The sequence below is a fragment of the Metopolophium dirhodum genome, chromosome 1 (genome assembly GCF_019925205.1).
Source record: "Metopolophium dirhodum isolate CAU chromosome 1, ASM1992520v1, whole genome shotgun sequence".
Taxonomy (NCBI): Eukaryota; Metazoa; Arthropoda; class Insecta; order Hemiptera; family Aphididae; genus Metopolophium; species Metopolophium dirhodum.
In genome coordinates this window covers 124,137,044-124,155,500 of record NC_083560.1, presented here as the reverse complement: position 1 = coordinate 124,155,500, position 18,457 = coordinate 124,137,044, and the positions used below count along the sequence as shown (strand labels likewise).

The 18,457-nt window shown below is 28.2% G+C and overlaps 1 protein-coding gene across 2 annotated transcripts in view; it reads left to right on the top strand.

The window, feature by feature from the left end:
- The window catches only part of LOC132933963 (tyrosine-protein kinase receptor-like), a 418,129-nt gene that overhangs the window by 7,805 nt on the left and 391,867 nt on the right, over positions 1 to 18,457 (top strand). Inside the window, exon 1 of one of the 2 annotated variants that reach the window (XM_061000236.1) lies at positions 3,057 to 3,185. The exons of the other annotated variant lie outside the window; for it this stretch is intronic. The gene's annotated coding sequence lies outside the window, so the exon portion shown is untranslated. Of the gene's footprint in view, positions 1 to 3,056; positions 3,186 to 18,457 lie in introns of those variants that run through there. 2 annotated transcript variants of the gene reach the window in all.

Sequence of the window (18,457 nt, the reverse complement as noted above, 5' to 3'; positions counted from 1 at the left end):
GCTCGAAGTTGATGATTAGAGCATGTTATAAACTTACAAAGAACGTTTCATCAGACACAAACAAAAAATATTTTTATTAACATAATATAATAAAAAAAAAAACACATTGTTAAACCAATACATTCATAGCTCCGCTCCGAATCTAAAAATATCAAAATTACTTTTCCAAAGCCAAAATGCGTTTTATATAATTTTTTAGTTTGAATAAATTATAGTGGAAATATTTTTACGAAGACATTGTGATTATTTATTTTCTATGGCACCTATATTTTAACACATTTTATACTTCTCTAAAGTTATTTTATTTTAACAAAGGTGTCGCAATTGTAAATCACAAACAATTTATTTATGCAATAAATGTAATGTTTATTTATATATATATATATATATTCAGATTGTCTTGAAAAATTGTATGAACACTAAATGCAAATAATTTATTATAATAATAAATAAATTTAACCCATTTTATTTTCACAATTTTAATAATTAAATATAACCTAACCTACCTACATAAAACAAAACAGTTGTATGAAGTACAATAGCGCTTAATACATAGTGAATTTCGATTTAATGCTCTTACAGAAACTTACTGCAAACATTGCGTCAATGCAACATTCCATAATGTTTAAAATTTAAAATCAAACTAATAGCTTAAAAATATAAAAAAATATTGTTATAACTTAATAAGTTAGAAAAGTAGATATTATTAAAATTTAAAACTATTTTTTATGATCTTACAGAATAAACCTATTTATCATAATTTAATCGTATATACAGGTACTTATAGAAGGAGTATGTCAATTCCAGACTTCAAAGGTCTCGAAAAAAAGACTTCACATTGATGAATATTTATATAAACTTTGTTTTGGTAACCGGTGGGGAAATAGATTATTTTTTAGTAACTCTTATGATCCACCATAGTGCCATACGGTTCATTGGTTATTTTTTTCTAAAAATTGGTGCATTGCTTTTAGAAAAATGTTCAAGTCACGTGTTTATCGACTATCCACCACTTGTGATATTATTGTCAAACGTGAGGCGTCTACGTCATCGGAGTAGCCATGGTCGATATTTATTATTATAATCATCATCGTTTGTGTTTTTATCACTTCTGACTATGTTTGGATTATGACTATTAAATAGAACGCAATCCTATTACTAGCCTAGCTGGACATGCTAGCTTACTAGCTCTTTATTAGCTCGATAGCTTAAAAACAAAGCTATAGATCTGCTTACATGAACCTAAAATTATTAGCTTTCGAGCTTACTAGCATTAGCTTGGTATCCTAGCTTGAAAAACTATCCTCGTGTATCCTTGGCATTATTACTAGCAGTGACGCCGCCGAGGACGATAGACACAATCGCCTACAACTATCGTATCTACTCGCTTCGTTTTGTAATATTATCTAAAATTGCGTAATGTGTCTGGTCCGTTTCCAGCAGACACTACACCGGTAAGATAGTCAGTGTGTAATAATTAGAGCGTAATGCTCTAAAAACCTTAAAAAATTCACCCATTTATGCTTACAAAATATACCATATATGCTCGAATAATGTGCAAAAATGTTTAAATATGCTCTTAAAAATATTTTATTTCATCATTAAAAAACTGAAAATTTAAAAATTTAAATTAACATTTATTTTTATATTCATTTTTCTTTCTTAATCCTTCTTCTTTTTTAAGCTTTCCTTTAAACAAAACAAAGATTTCAATTATAAATGTATATTGTGTTTATGATTAAATAATTATTCAACTCTTACCTAAATGAACAATTGCATTGTGAGACTAAAATGTTTAGAATATTTTCGAATGTAGACGAGCGACGATTGTTCACCAATTAATTGTTCGTAAGATATTATATAATCGATTTTTTCCAATTTATAGAAAATTCATATTCTAAATATTGTGTAATAATATGTAAAAAATACACTTAAAATACAAATATAACGAAATAAGCATATAAGTACGTATATTGAAAAAATTGTTAAATATGCAAAATAAAAGAAATTGCCCTAAGCTACTTGTATTATGAATCAAATACTTAGGCATGATTCTAATGATTATTGAGCTTATTTATCAGAGTGTTTAAGAGCTATTTTCAGGGAAACAATAGGGGCTGATTCATAGTGCAGCCATCGGCGTAATTTGGGGGAGGGGTTTATAGTCTATAGTTGACAATATTCTTTGGATAATAAAAAACTGCCATTGGTTTCATGTGTAAAATATTAATAATTGTATATTATGTATTATATCGATATGGTCATATTATGGTATATTATAATATCTACTAATATTTTGGATGTGCCATAACACAAGTAAATCAGGTCGAGTGTCGACTATAAGCCAAAACAGATTCAGTGTTCTGGCTATAATAAATACAGAATGAGAATATTATCTAATTTATGTCTCCATTTCAACTTTGATTTTACTGGACTCCCCGCGACTTCTTTAAACTATAGTGACACTCGTGATAGGTGGTGTGGTGGGCTACGGCTTATTTTGAACTTTGGGTCTTAAGGATTCTAGCCTCTGAAACTATTAAACCCGAGTTACTTCTACGAGTTAAGCGCTGTTTACGGTTTTCGGTGTGGTGTCGTGCATGTCCTCCGGGCGTTGTCTTACGAAAAACTATTGATAGAGAAATGCTTAATATGTGACGTGTCTGGCGTGTTATACTGGTGACATTATATAGGCCGATGTAGGAAGAAATAACCTTCTGTCACGGCGCTGACGGCTAGTTTATTTTTGTTCCCGGTTTTGAACATCGCGTAGGTAGTTACTAAAAATATTTACTTTTGTAAAAAATGTTCAAATAGTGCCTATATAATAATAATAATAATAACAACAATGGCCAAACATAGATAGATAGAACACACTGCAACGTAATGCGATAAAACGTACAACGGCAACGTTCTTTTTCATATTAGTTTAATGTATTTGTAAGACGACGGTGGGTTATAACTTACTCTGTGAATCGTTCACCCAAAATGATCAAATCGGTGCAGTTATAGCTCTCCGGTAAAATAATATCCACACCATATTTAACCATCGTCACAAATTGTGGACGGTGACAGTTTTTCGTTCCCGATGAGTCAAACGTCAACATCTAACCTTACGAGTTGTAAACCGAGTCTAAGCATGGGTGTGTGGAAGTGGTCATTTTCAATATGAGTTTCGTTATAAGGTAAGACTATACTCCGTCAAGTGCGTAAATCGATCAAAGAAATGCAGGCAAGCGTGTTTTTAACGGAAACCCGCTCAGAATCGGTTTCTGAATGTGTTGATTTATCATTGAATTTAAATTTTGTATCAAAAAATAACACCACTATCGTGCTTTGATGTTGACGAAGCGAGATGAGTTTCTAACACCTGGTCCCTGTATCCTGTTCATATTTTAGATTCTGAGCGAAGCGATAAATGTATTGATTTTATAATGATGTGTGTTTATTTTTTTATTTTTGTGTCTGTCATCACCTTTTTGGACAGTAAAAATGCTTGGATTTTCTTCAACAGTAACTTTTCTGATAGGAAAGTGAATCTAGTTGGTCAAAAGTAAACATTTCCCAGTAGTTTTGAAAGCGACGTGAAAAACAAAAGAAAAATTAAGGAAAAACGGGAATTTTTACGCAAAATCTGTTTTCGAGAAAATCCGTAGTATGTTTATATTAGCATTTTCTATACACGATAACATTTTCCAAATATTTTGAGCCGTTTACGGACATTTTCAGTTTTCATTTTTTTTAGTTTTTTTTTCTATAAATATCAATTAAATTTTATTTGTTGGGTAAAAAAGCGTAAAAATTTAATATAAGGCTCCTAATATATCGTTCTAATAGCAGTTGAAAAATACTAAAAATACAGACACAATTTTTTTTATAAGCATTAAAAGTTCAAATTTTGACAAAATTTATCAAATTTATAATCTAATAATTATTTTGTAGTTAAAAATGTATAACATGTTCAACTTTTATAGCTAAGAATTGAAAATTTAAAACAAGGATCCACATAAAATAGGTTATATATAAATTACTTTATTCACAATAATATCATCAAATATACTTGGTAATATCATAGGCTGACCGACCGTTTTCGTTCAGAATTGTTTTTTTTATACAATAATTATATTATATAATGAATTCAAATTTAATACCATCAATTACAGTGACCCACTTGTAACCTATTGTACAGCAGAGCGACATCCACTTACCCACTTTTTTTTCTATCATTGTTTATCTTTGTTTTAAGTATAAAGAATTATTTATTCTCATTAAATTTTACAAAAAATATATTTTTAACAATAGTTCAACTTATTGGATTTTACATATCAAAATGTTCAACAAACTGTATTACAAGTTTCAATTTACTGAGTGTTATTTTCAACGTTTTTATCTCGTTAAGTATTTCTATAAACAAACGCAATGTCTTGTATAATTTAAATATCTCTGTTAATTGTAACAAATATTTTAAATAATTATTCTTGTCTATATCTGTATAGGTAATTACATTACTTTACTCAGCAATATAATTCAAATAATTCATCAGTAAAATGGCCGAAAGATATTTTTGACTGCCTGCGATTATACAATATTGTTGTCAATTATAGTTACATAATATTAATATTATATAAGTTATACATTTTTTGAAAAATATGTTTTTTGTAATGATATGCTAATTTAATATTATAATTTAAACACGTTGAAATTGCAACATTAATACTGGAGATACAAATTCCGTTGTACATTTAAATATAAATGTGACCTGTTATGAAATTTAAAAAATGGAATATTATTCGTGTTATCTCACATAGAATTTCCAATTACTTCAAATTATCAAGTATGTCAAAATATATTCACTCTAATATTAAAAGTCAAAAGTAACGAAAGTGAATGGATTCTGTGTTGAAAAAATTATGCTTCAATAATATTATTACTCGACTGTAAGATAGAGATGAAACATTGAGAGTAATGGTAATTACCTATCAGTAATTTTAACCTATAATCTGTGGAATAAAATATAGTATAAATGCGTTTTATTAGTAGAAAAATATGTCTTCAAGTGCATAGTGATGATAATCATTAGTTGAGAACTTGTGTAAAAACTATAATCCACATAATTAATTATAATATTATATAACTATGAATGTAGAATTTTAATTACATTTTTTCTATTGTTGAAATATGTCTTGTAGTTAGTAATAAGAGAGAGGTAGATAAATTGAAAGGGAGCAAGAGAGAAAAATAGACCGTTGTAATTTAATTGTTTTAAACTAAATTTTAAACATTATAATTAGGCATTCGAAGTGGTTTATAATTGTTAATTTGTTTTTAGTATTTGTCAAAATAGAGTCATGCTAGTGCAAAAATATTTTTTGGCACACCGTCGGTTATTTCAGTTATTTGTGCACGACGTGTGAAAGTTGAGAGGCATAGTAGGGACATGGTTAACCGTGTGGTCTGTGGTGATATTTGATATTGAACATAATATTAAAATTAAAATAAACAGATTCTTTTTAATTGTGTTGAATTTAAAAATGCGTAAGAAATATAGTTAACACTTTATATTAAAACAAAGAAAGATATTAACTTAACTTTCAAAAAAAAATTAATTTTAAAACTAGCTATTATCACTTGAGTTAGATAAACTATCAAACTAATAGTAATAAATTGTGCAACTCTTTAGTTTTAAAAAAATAATAAATAACCTAACCAACCGTTTCTTTCCAACATTCATCTTAATGTTTAAATTAAAATGATGACAATTATTAAACACAAATCATCTTTTTTTAGAAATATTTAACCGTTGTTCAGAAATATTAGTGGAAAACAATAAGTATTGTATGACGTACTTAAAAACGTACATATAAATAACTACAAATAAATTAAAAATATTATGTACAACAGTAAATATAACATAGTAAAATTAATATACCATAGTATAAATTAACGGTGACACTAATTTTCAGTTACACACACAGTAAAAAACGAATAGTCCCTAAACTTTAGGTACATATTTGGTTATATGAACTATATATTACCACGAATTCGGGTTAAAATAAATAAAACAATAATGTTTTAACGTAATTTTAATTTATAGTATCATTTAGTTACCTAATAAAACTTTTGCGTATAAATTGTATATATCTGCAACTGAAAATATTCCTGAGATATTCAAAACATTTTTTGAATGGTATCTACAATCCACTATGAAGTAATGAGAAAACCATTTTTTTTACAAAAATATTTTTTTACCCAATTAACATAAGTTTGATATCTCGAAAATTCTCGAACGTTAAATAGGGTGAACAGTAAAGTAATAAGATACAACAATTAAATATGTGTTCCGTCTGACACTGTGACGAATTCAATTATTTTGTCATGTCTAATTCGGAATCCATATAATATTATAGTGAAGCACCAGAACAGAATGTACTCGGACACGTGTAGGGGCATTTTGTTCGAAAATCAAGTCCGTCCCCAAGTCATTCGCGACGGTTGACATATTACTATAATATGCATGCGCCTCCGTGTTCGAAGGGTGTAAAAATCATACAAACACACAAGTGATTATTTAGACGTAGGCAAGATTCGATTTTTCCGTCCTTAAAATTTGATCATTCTTACTCAAATATCGCCCATATGAACTACGCCCTAAACCCGGGCAGATGACTGCAAAATCGCATATTGTGTGCCGAACGTTTTAAAAAAAAGATTCGTTTGCGATTTGAGCTACGACCTACACCAGCAAGCATTTTTATTTTCAATACATTTACAGATAAAATTATAGATACGTACCTACACCGACTACTCAGTTATTGACTTTTTGGTTCACATTTCAGTTTTGTTCACGGAATGGTTTTACTACAAGATTATGCGAAGGTACGTATAGGTTGTATGGAGGTACCTACTACACTTCTGCAAATGCATTATTATGTCGCAGGGGCTGTGAAGGTATATAATGGTAAATAAATCATAAGGATTTACGTAGAGTACAATAAATTCACTGGAAAACATCATACTCGTGGATAAAAATCTTAAGATTCCGAGAAATCAATATTTTTAGATTAAGTAAAAGGTCCATAATGGATGGTTTCCTAGAACCCTCCCAATAAGTTTTACAAAACATTTTTATTCAATTTGTTTCCGACAAACTAAATAATGTAATAAAAAAAGGTACAGAAAATCGGACGTCCTTCGCATGTGGGAGTCGGTCACCGTTTTTGGTGGGTAAAAGATGTGGGTAGTGTGTAATATTGTATTAAATTCGATAGTGACTATTACCGCATTCATTTAGACGATTTGGAAGCGAAACTTGGTCGTATATGCCTCATGTTAATTTTGTGAATATGGTGAATAACACATAATATTTTTGCACAAAATTCAAATTATAAACACAAGTGAAAAAACACATTTTTTTGGGGAATTTTAAAATAATATATTCTAAATGGTTTAAAATGATTTTAAAGTCACCCTTGAATTTATTTCTCCGGAAAGTTTTGATGGTTGTCGTTAGTTTTATGGATCAAAACGCCAGAAAATGTCAGGGAAAATTCGGGAAAATTCGGGAAAATGTTGGAAAAACGGTTTTTTCCCAGAGCTTCAGAAAATATCGAAAAAATTGGAGAATATTAAAATAAAATATTTCCAAAAAAATGAAGTTTTAGGAAAATTAAAAAAAAAAACAGAATTTTTGGAAATTTAAAAATTGTATTTACGTTCAAAAATTCAAATGAACTAAGTAGGTATAAAAGAACTCAGTTAAAAAAAAAATAGATAAAGATACCTGTCATTGTCGTTTCACATTTGTAGATTTGGCGTTTATAATATATCATTGTATTAAATTATTAACTATTAATAGTGGCGACAATTAAGTATTTGATAGTTTTAATAATGTAAATTCTAAGTGAAGTGATACAATTTATTTTCAAAATATTTTTCTCGTTTTGAACTGTTAACGCACATTTAAAATGTTTTTGGTCTTTTTTTTATCAGTGTCAATTATTTGTTGGGTCATAAAGCTTGAAAATTTAATATAAGGCTCCTAATATATTGTTAATTTCTATAATAGCAGTTTAAAAATATTAAAAATACATAGGCACAATTTTTTTTATAAGCATCTAACGTTTGAATTTTGACGAAATTTATCAAATTTTAAATTTAAAAATTATTTTGTAGTTAACAATTTATAAAATGTTCAACTTTTATAGCTAAGGATTAAACATTTAAAAAAGTTCTAAATAAATAGTTCATATTGAAACTAAAAAATCTAAAAAAATATACAAACACAAAGTTTAAGTTTGGACGAAATTACATTTTAAGTAACCAAGTATAATGATTTAAGTTATTTTGTTGTAAGCTAAAAATATTATTTGTGGGTACTTAAAATTTCTCAAGTATATTATTATGTTCAGATATGGAAATATGATAATATGCAAATAATATTAATTCAACTTACCGGCTACCGTATTAATAAATAATAACAATATTAATTTAATATAAAATATTCTTGTCTGATAAATGGTCTCCGCTCAGAATCGTTTTTCGTATACAATGATATTATATCGTTGAATCCAAATTTGACTCCATCAATTACAGCGACCCACTTGTAACCTACTGTACAGCAGAGCAATTCCACTTACCCGCTTTTTTAAACTTAGTGAGTAGGTAAATAGTAAATAGTATTACTAACTACATAGGTAGTAAATACTTATACAATAATTAATATTACAAATTATAACTTCTAAAATTAACTAAAATAAAGTATAAAATCCGCAAAATTCATCTACTACAAACTTGAAGTGATTGTATATTAATGTGTATTATGATTATTGATCATCAACTATCATTATTTATTGGATTGTTTCCTCTTTACATCACTTTTTAAATTCTTTAGGATAAAAAACGTTTTTTTATGAATGTTTTAATTTTTCCGGTAAATCCCAGTTTTTTTCGTCAAAACCATTTTTTTTCGAAAAAAATCCGGGTCTTTTTCTGAAATTCTTATCCCTTGTTAGTCTCAACATAACTTGTGCACAGATTATTTCTTCAAAATATAATATTGAGACTTAAGTATAATAAATATTCTCGATCGAAAAAGACTATGCAACACGAACTTTCCGAATACCTGTAACAAATTTAAATTGTTATACTTTGTACAATGTTCTGATCGGTGTTGTTAAATCCCCCCAAAAAAAAACGTCCGCCTTACGTTTGAAAATATAATCGAATTTTATTTTATCCTCTTGGTATTTATATATATACATATTATATACATTATAGGGGCCTAATGACAGATATTTTAAAAATTGCATGACTACACAGGTAGGTACCATAATAAGTTATAACATGTTTCAATCCGATCTATTATTATCGCACTGACACGCGTCATACATATATTATAATGACGTCAAATACACAGGCAACATCAAAACAATAGTTTTTGAAAAAAAAAATTACAATATCGAATGCTGGCAGAGAGCCATAAAATATTTTGTATCGGGTAGTTCATTATAAATTATAATATAATTATAATATATATTTCACACAGTATGATTTGATCTACTGGTCGTGTACAAAATGTTTATATTTATATCATATATATTATGTTAATATCTATTCTATAATAATTTTGAAATAGATAATTCAAAAATTAATAATCAAAGATATTTGACATTTTTATCAAATTTTTATATCAGTAATTATTATGCATCGTGTATTTTCAAAAATATTGTGACTGTTTTTGTGCTATTTATATACATTAGACATTTTTTATTTTCGTGTTAGTTTATTTTCTATAAAGGTCGATAAAACCGTTTCCACTCTGTCAAAATATTTTTTACTGTGGCTTGGCGTGGCGCGTTGGCTGCTACCAGTCGCGGAATGTGACTGGGAGTAAGTAACGGCCACAGCTACTAGCTTCCGGATGGGTGACCACCCGCGTTCATAGTAGTTAAAAACCTTGCCACACATACACGTGTTTGCTACCTACCGTGACAACCATTAAAACAATCGTAAAATTAACCTACCGTATCAACCTTACCCCTACCACAGTTCATAACCCCTACAACAGCTAATGGCCATAGTCACCGGGCTTAAGTTCAATAAAAAAAAAAATATTTAAAAACTAAATACAAAGTTTTTCACAGTGTGTTATTATAGTTATTTAAAAATATTAGAGATAGATGGGCAATTTTTTTTTTGAGCATTTGAAGTTAACATTTTGATAATTATTTTATTTTTACGGGAGTTTACCAATTGCGCTTAAAATTACCTTTTCATATACCAATTGCGCTCTAAACATTTTAGGGTTGATATACCAATTGCGCTCTAAAATGTTTAGGGTCGATAGACCAATTGCGCTTATACATTTTACACTACCTAAGGAAAACTTATTAGTCAGTTATAATTATATAATAAATGCTCGACCGGAGTTATACGATTTTTACGGGGGGTTGAGATCAAGTATTTGGTGACTGAAATATAATTTATGCCGACTGTAAAAATGTCGACCCGTAATTTCTTAAAACAAACTATGTGAAATTCCTTATTTTTGGTTTTTCTGTATAATATGTTATAATATTTCTGTTAATTTTATTACCTTAGCACTACTTACCGCACATGTATTAAGGGCAGCACTTAACTCATGACCTATAAGTAACCGTTTCACTTACATCACATAAAAAATTCGAAGTACACGATTTAACTGTACATCTCCACTTTATTCAATTTTTTGAGATAGTACATTTTCGAAACTTAAACTCATCGAGAACTAATAACGGTTTACCTTTTTCACTAAGAGCTTGTTTAAAACGATCCACATTGTTACGTCAAACAACTCAAACTAATACTAAACGACTAACAAGACATAAATATTGGGTATCATCAAAATGTTATTCTATATACAGTATTACAGTTTATTAGGCTGTCAATTAGCCTGATAAAATATATCCGATGATAATGAAAACTTGTTTTCGTCCATCACTCAAATGCATACTTCCGTAATCAAAATATGTGCGTAATAATAATATCGTTTGATAAAATTCCCGATACTGTTATAAAATATAATATTATAACCAGTAATCAATTATTATTGATCAATAAATACGTTTTTAACTTTTAAGAATTTTGGTGTTTTTATGTTGATGTTGATGGAATTAGATCGAACAACAATATTTTTATATCTGAAGGTAGCCGCTAGGTTAATTTGAATACAAGCGCAATTGGTATATTGACCGTAAAATATAAAGAGCGCAATTTATTGGTGTACTAACCGTAAAATATAAGAGGCGCAATTGGTAGACTGACCCTAAAATACAAATTTTGTTTTAGGCGCAATTGGTCCATGCCCGTTTTTACATGTTTTTAAAATGTTAAATTTGTATAGCTATGGCTTGAAAATTAAATAACAGGTTTCTCGTGAATAATTCATTAAAAAAATTTTTAAAAAATCTAAAAAATATGTATTATGATATGTAATATAATATATTATAGAGTTTTGTAGTTCATATTTGGATGAAATTAGGCTATTATACAAAGATTAGCGGTTTTAGTTATTTTGTTATAATTCAAAAATGTTATTGTCGGGGAATTGAAACTTTTACTTATATTATTATATTTTACTGCACGGAATGATATTTTAAAAATATTAATTTTAAGCTGATTTCGCTATTTTTATACCGTGTAAAATACCTAATATTAATAATAAAATACATATTTTATAATTTCAATATAAATATATCATAAATTATAGGTATACTTAGTAAATAGTAATATAATAATATAGGGGGAGGGGGACAGAGTGGCTGAGTGGACTAAGGTGTCTGTTGCGACGCGCACCGACACCGGTTCAAAACCTCGGCCACAGGTGGAATTTTCCTTGGGGCAAGTCACGGTGTCCGGAGAGAAGTGCCGCCATCCCCCACCCGGGCATGGCAGATACCTACGGGTGCCTACTAAAAAATCTGCCAAACTGTGTAAACGTGTTTAAGCCTACAGTACCCTCCAACACAGTTAAAAACCTCCAATGGCCTAAGTTGCCGCGGGTTAATTAATATAAAAAAAAAATAATGATATAGGCTTACGTATTTGCTCAGAGAGTAATTTTTCGCATGCAATTAGTTATCATCGAATTTAAGTTTAACATAATATGCATTACGCAGTGACCATGTACATTCGACACTTATACTGAATATCAGTGCCGCGGCTGCTTACTTTCGTCGTTTTTTCGTTTTTAATTGAAACATTTTAGAATTTAATCAAACACTACTGTGCAAAATATAATATTATATAAAAATATCAGTCTATTATATACCTACCCAATATATTATTATACTCGTACTGTAAGAGACTATTGTGCGTTTGAACTATTGTACGACCATATTATACAAGACGTCGTTTCTTTTTTTTCTTTTATTTTATTGAAAAGTCACTTGGTCATTATTATGACGTGTTGTTCATACAGAACCACATTATTTTCGAAAGAGTGAAGGATCTACGAAATTACCGTTTGAATGGTACCTACTTATACATTTCATTATAATATTTCCCACCAACACGTTTAACGGGAAAAATTAAATTAATTCTGTTCAATGAAATCCACGTGTGGCGAAAAAATTATTTCAGAAGTATAACCAACACGCGAGCCCTTGACAAACGTGGGTTTTTTTTTCGAATCAAGCGCAAAAAAGTAATTTATACGCGTCATTATCCCGACCACGCCCGTTAGGAATTTTTCGAAAAATGTCTGAATTGAAATTTCAAGTATGTAGCTATCATAATTCTCGGCATGAACTCCTACGACTATTTACACTATTATTCGTACGAGTACATGTTTTTCTCGGTATCTTTAAAAAAAATATACAAACGTGGGTGGATCTGAAATGCCGTTATTTTAGTCCTTTGACCCTTCCCATAGGTGAAACTTGTAGTTTTAACATTTTTTTCATACCATAATCATTTTGCATGTATTATTTCGTTATATAGGTACCTATGCACTTTTACGATCGTTTTCAATATTTTTCTACGCCCCTTCGGCGTTTCAAATCAAATTTTAAATCTGTTCAGGATACTTGCAGTACCGCCCTAACCATAACATTCAACTTCATTACTCGGCCATCACGTCATATTATGAGAGTACGTCTCGCCCACAGTTTTCGATACACAAACACGCTTAGGGTAACAACAACTCAACGAGTTAGTGAGGCCACAACGGGTCATATCAGTTAAGTATAAGTATTATCGAATTAAAATCATATCGTTTAATCATTCAATTGAAATATAATATTGATGTATACATATAATATAGTACCTATGTTATATTATGTGAAATTATTATTGTCGATTTTATTTACAATTCTTCTGTTCAGGCGTACGAAATACCGAACAGACAATCTTGACTCATTGTTTCTTTCAATTAATAAAATAATAAAGATCAACTTTCAAAAACCCAAATTTTTGCTTGAAATAGTAATAATATAATAGTCACTAAGATTTCACGTGTAATTAATTTTAACTCCATACCAAAAACCCGCAAAATAAAATCGCAATATTTAACTATTTTGAATTTAATAAAATATTATGACTCACGTTTTCTTATATTCGTAGTAGATATACCTAATATTTGAGTCATATTTATATATTAAAATTTTAAAAAGTTGAAAAATTAAGTGTTTCAAATAATTAAATCATGAACATTGGAAATAATATAATGTATAGATAATGTATAGGTACTATACACTATTGTATTATTAATACATTAATACATTATTGTATTATTATATTATGCAACTGTATTAATGGTATATAATAGTATATGCTATTCAACTTTTATAACTAAAACTATTATCGTAAATAATATAATGCACATTTTGATGAATTTAAAATCTATGATGGTAGAACTCGATGAGTGGTTTTGGTTTTGAGCAACGTGGAGGGCCATTTAAATTTCAAAATGCCATTTAATATAATGAAACATTTGATGACCCCAAAGGACCACGAAAAACTACCATGCATTAATCGCAATTATCTTTTAGTTAAATTTGCCACCAGTCGCCTGGATTAACACTGCTGCTGTATTTGTCGACAATTACCGTTCATTCAGCAATATAGAATTATTATGTATTTTTCTTTAATTTCTCGTTGAAACTGTTCGTGCATTAATCTGATTGTTCACAGGATTAACTCATCGTCCAACATAAATCGTATATTTTGTATACATTAAACTATTGTTATTTTTAACAACGTATACTAGTAAATGTGCATTCAAAATTGCTTTTTCTAATATTTTTTTATCAATGACTCGTCAGTTTGGACAATTTTATAATCCACATAGTAATATTTAATATGGGCTTAAGCGCACCGCATTATCTTATACCGTTCCTTATGGTGTTTCTAGATTTTTTTCCTCGCATAATATTGTTGACTAAAAAATATATTTTCTTCACAAAAAGTGAACCATTACTTTACGGTAGTCGTTATATCAGATTTGAATCTATATAATAACAATAACGGACAAACACTTAACCATAATTTGATGTTATACAAAATATGTAAAATAAATAAAAATACTTGTATATTATTGTGTAATATTGTTAATTATCTTGGAAGTACTCTTCAGTCTTCACGATGACTATAAACTTTTGTATTGGTTTTACCCGTAGAAAATGAATTAATAAATTAAATCGTGGAAGTTTAATGAAGGTAAATTTAAAGAAATTTATCACAATTAATTTTATTTTTCAACTAGCTTTCAGCTCGTATTTTTCAATGATTTATTTACGGACTAAACTTTTTATGCAACGTCAATTTAGTAATGCGGAGAACCATGGAGTTTATTCGAAGAATCCTTTGACCCATTTTCTGTGCATAACTGTACATTTACTAGATACTTTCAAGTAAAAATATATAGGTAACAATATTATGCTACCTCGAAGACGCCTATAAACTTAAGTAATTTACTAATAATAGCTTTAATATAAATTATATAGGTGGTATATAAAATAAAATTGTACTTTTAGTTTTTAAATACTCGATTTCTACAGTTTTTCCAAAGTTGAATTATTAAGAAATTGCATAAATGGTGGTGTAAGCAAAACATAGTTATAAATACGACGTAGGTATAAAACAAAAACTTTGAATACAAATTATACTATAAACAAAATGGTGTTAGGTATAAAGTAAAAGTTAGTTGAAACACAAACAAGGCGTAATGAAAAGCACACTCCACGAGTAAGTTGTTGGTTTCTATATGTAATTTATGGGTTTAAAGTAAAATATAATAAATAATTGCCTAATCAATTTGATTATTAAGTTATTTGACTTAACATTTGACAGACAAATAACAGAGGTATAATAATAGAGGTTTAATTATTTTTATGTCAATCAAACAATACAGCGTACACAGTAATGCCTATAGAAGTTTAGAGGTTCAATATGCATTAAAACAGAAATATAATAAATAGTTGTATACTTGTATACATTTAATAAGACCTTAACTTATATATAAAATAGTATGTTAACATTACATTCAACTAAAAAATATAAATAATACAACTATGTTGAAAATTTATTATTTTCTATGAACTGTTAATGAACTAAAGTTTATAGGAATACAAATAATCCAGGAGAATGTTTTATATTGATATAATTGTGAAAGAAGTGACCCAAAATTCTAAGAAATTGATAAACAAAGTTTCTTCTGTATTAATGATTGTCTGTTGTATTCCAAATACCTATCTAGAAAAATATTTTTAAAAAGTCCTGAAATTTAAAAAAAAAAAAAAAACAAATTAAAAAACACAAACAAAACAATGTACCAGATTTTGTTTTATATTTAGTATTTAGGCTAATAGTACAAGCTACCTCTATAAAAAGGTATATAATGGTGGGTCGTATTATATAAATACAATATATAATTTTATTAAATTGATCCCTATTTTTTTTTTTAAATGGGTTAATAGATGGTTAAAATATCGGACATTTATTGCTCAATTCAGTCAAAGAAAAGTAGTATGAAGACGATTCACAAAGTTTTTGATTATAGTTGTTTTTAATACACGTTTGTACATAGATCGATAAAATATCAGAAACAAAGTTACGCAGATATTGTGTTATTATAATTTTGAAATTGAAATTGATTTTAGAATGAAAATAGTGAATTTTACAACACATTATTGGCCATATTATATTCAAGATCATACCTACTACTTAAGACTTTGATCTATTATTATATGAGACTGTATCGTACATTAAAAAATGTTTAAGTTATACCACAAATGATAATATACATAAAGCTCGTGTTAGGTAGAATTAGTATGGGATGTTAAAATGTACCTATTATGTGAGAGATTGTTAAAAATTAATGAACTCTTTAATTTTTTTCTTCTTGATTTAAATTCAAAATTATAATATTAAATAATGTTAAAATAACAGACCCAAAAATGTTGAGTTATGAACAGTGAAACAAAATGTTAATATTGTATATAAGTCGTAAGATAAAGTTGATGCATAATAATATTTTGTCTTATATACGTAGTTATTAGATTGCGAGCAGACCGACAAAGTTTTGCTGTTACAGCGATGTGAGCTTTTATTGTTTTTATTTTTATTTTCTGGAACGTTTTATTCGTATGCAATAAAATAGCTCATGCAGCATTTCTCTAGATTAGGAATTTAACGTAGACAGAATTTCCCAATTGTTTTTAAGAACGTTGCGGCGAATAACATTACAGAAATGTTACACTCGAGTGCAAAGGTTTTTAGCAAAATCTTAACAACGGTCGGGTAAACCATCGCTGTAAAATACAGTTTTCGATTATGTTAATCACTGTACTTATCCGTCGGCATCCAAATGTAAATATTGGGTGTGGCCTGCAGTGGACCGTTTTGTATCAAACCGTATTTTAACGTTGTATTTCGGGACAGCTGATGTTTGACAGCTGATCAGTCGTTACTTGAACTACAGTGTCTCAATAATAATACAAAAAATAGTAAGCATGTTGTTAGTTTGTTAAAATTATAATATTATTATTATCTACTGATGTACATCCATGGACTAAACAACAGAATTATGAGAATATTATATTATAATTATCACTTATTTTATGCAATCAATGAAAACTCATCTTGTTTTTAATATTATAATTCTAAAGAAGTTAACGTGTTTTTTTTAACCGCGGTAAGTTACCTGCCTTTTTGATTTCGGGCTACGTAATTTATTGCCGTTCTGTTGTCTCTTTTAAAATAAATTAATTTGTAAAATTGTACGAAAAAATGTGAAATATTTAAACTAAGCTCATAAAAACCATATTTCATTTATATTTTAAATTAAATGCATTTTTTTTTTTTTTTTGAAAATAGGAAGATAAATTGTTTAATTCTTTTGTAATTTATTCTTTATCTTTCAGCAGATGAAAATCCGGCTTTTGATTTTGTATTATTTACTCTCCCCGCAAGTGTTTATATGAATTATTTAAAGTGTTCCTATAGCAACGCAAGAAAAGTTATTATTCTAAGGGATAAGAGATATCGTAGAAGCTCTAATGAGGGTAATGTAAATTCACGCTAATTACATATTATTTAATATTGCCAAAAACCTTCTCGAGAATATTGTAAAAATTACTTTTCTGATGGGGTCTCGTGAATTGAGCATAATCCAAAGTTGAAGTAAGTTGTTCATAAAAGTGTTATAAACTTACTCGCGAATACTTCTATGTACAAAAATTAATTTACTTAAGTAAAAGAATAATTATGATTAGAATATTTGCGTGGTACTAAACATTAAATTAAAATTTTTATATTTAAATAAAAAACGGATTGGGTACAGAGATCGAGTACATATTAGTATTGGAGTTCGGTCGTTTGTATGGCTTCACGAATCTTGTAATCGTATTATTATTTGATACAATGTTCGAAAATAATGTGTCGGTCGGTTTACTTCTAAGAGTATTGTTTTTGTAACGATTTTTAAAATTTGATTCACACTTAAAAAAATAGTTAATCATCATAAAATATATTCAACATTTATCTCAAACGTAGGTATAATATTTTATTAAAAACTGTAAACTTTACTTTTATCCCTCTTGTGAGTTTTGAATTTCTGGTATTGATAATAAACATGTTATATTTTATTAGAAAAGGAAAAGAAAAAATGTCTATATTTTCCTCAAGCATAAGTTACATTTTTTTTTGAGATTATATCACGCCTATGTAATATTAATTGAAATGATTGGTCAACATGTCAAGTCTCTAAAAATTTTACTAGATACTTTTAACTATATCCAAATAAAACCATAAAATCGATTTTAAAAAACGGATTGATGTAAATAATTGCACCCATAGTTGACCATTACACAAAATTAGACCATTAGACAAAATTACCCTCAAAATTATAATAATCAATATTGTACAATATTTAGGCATATATGCTTGGTTTAATTTATGACAAACCTCAAATTCAATTCAT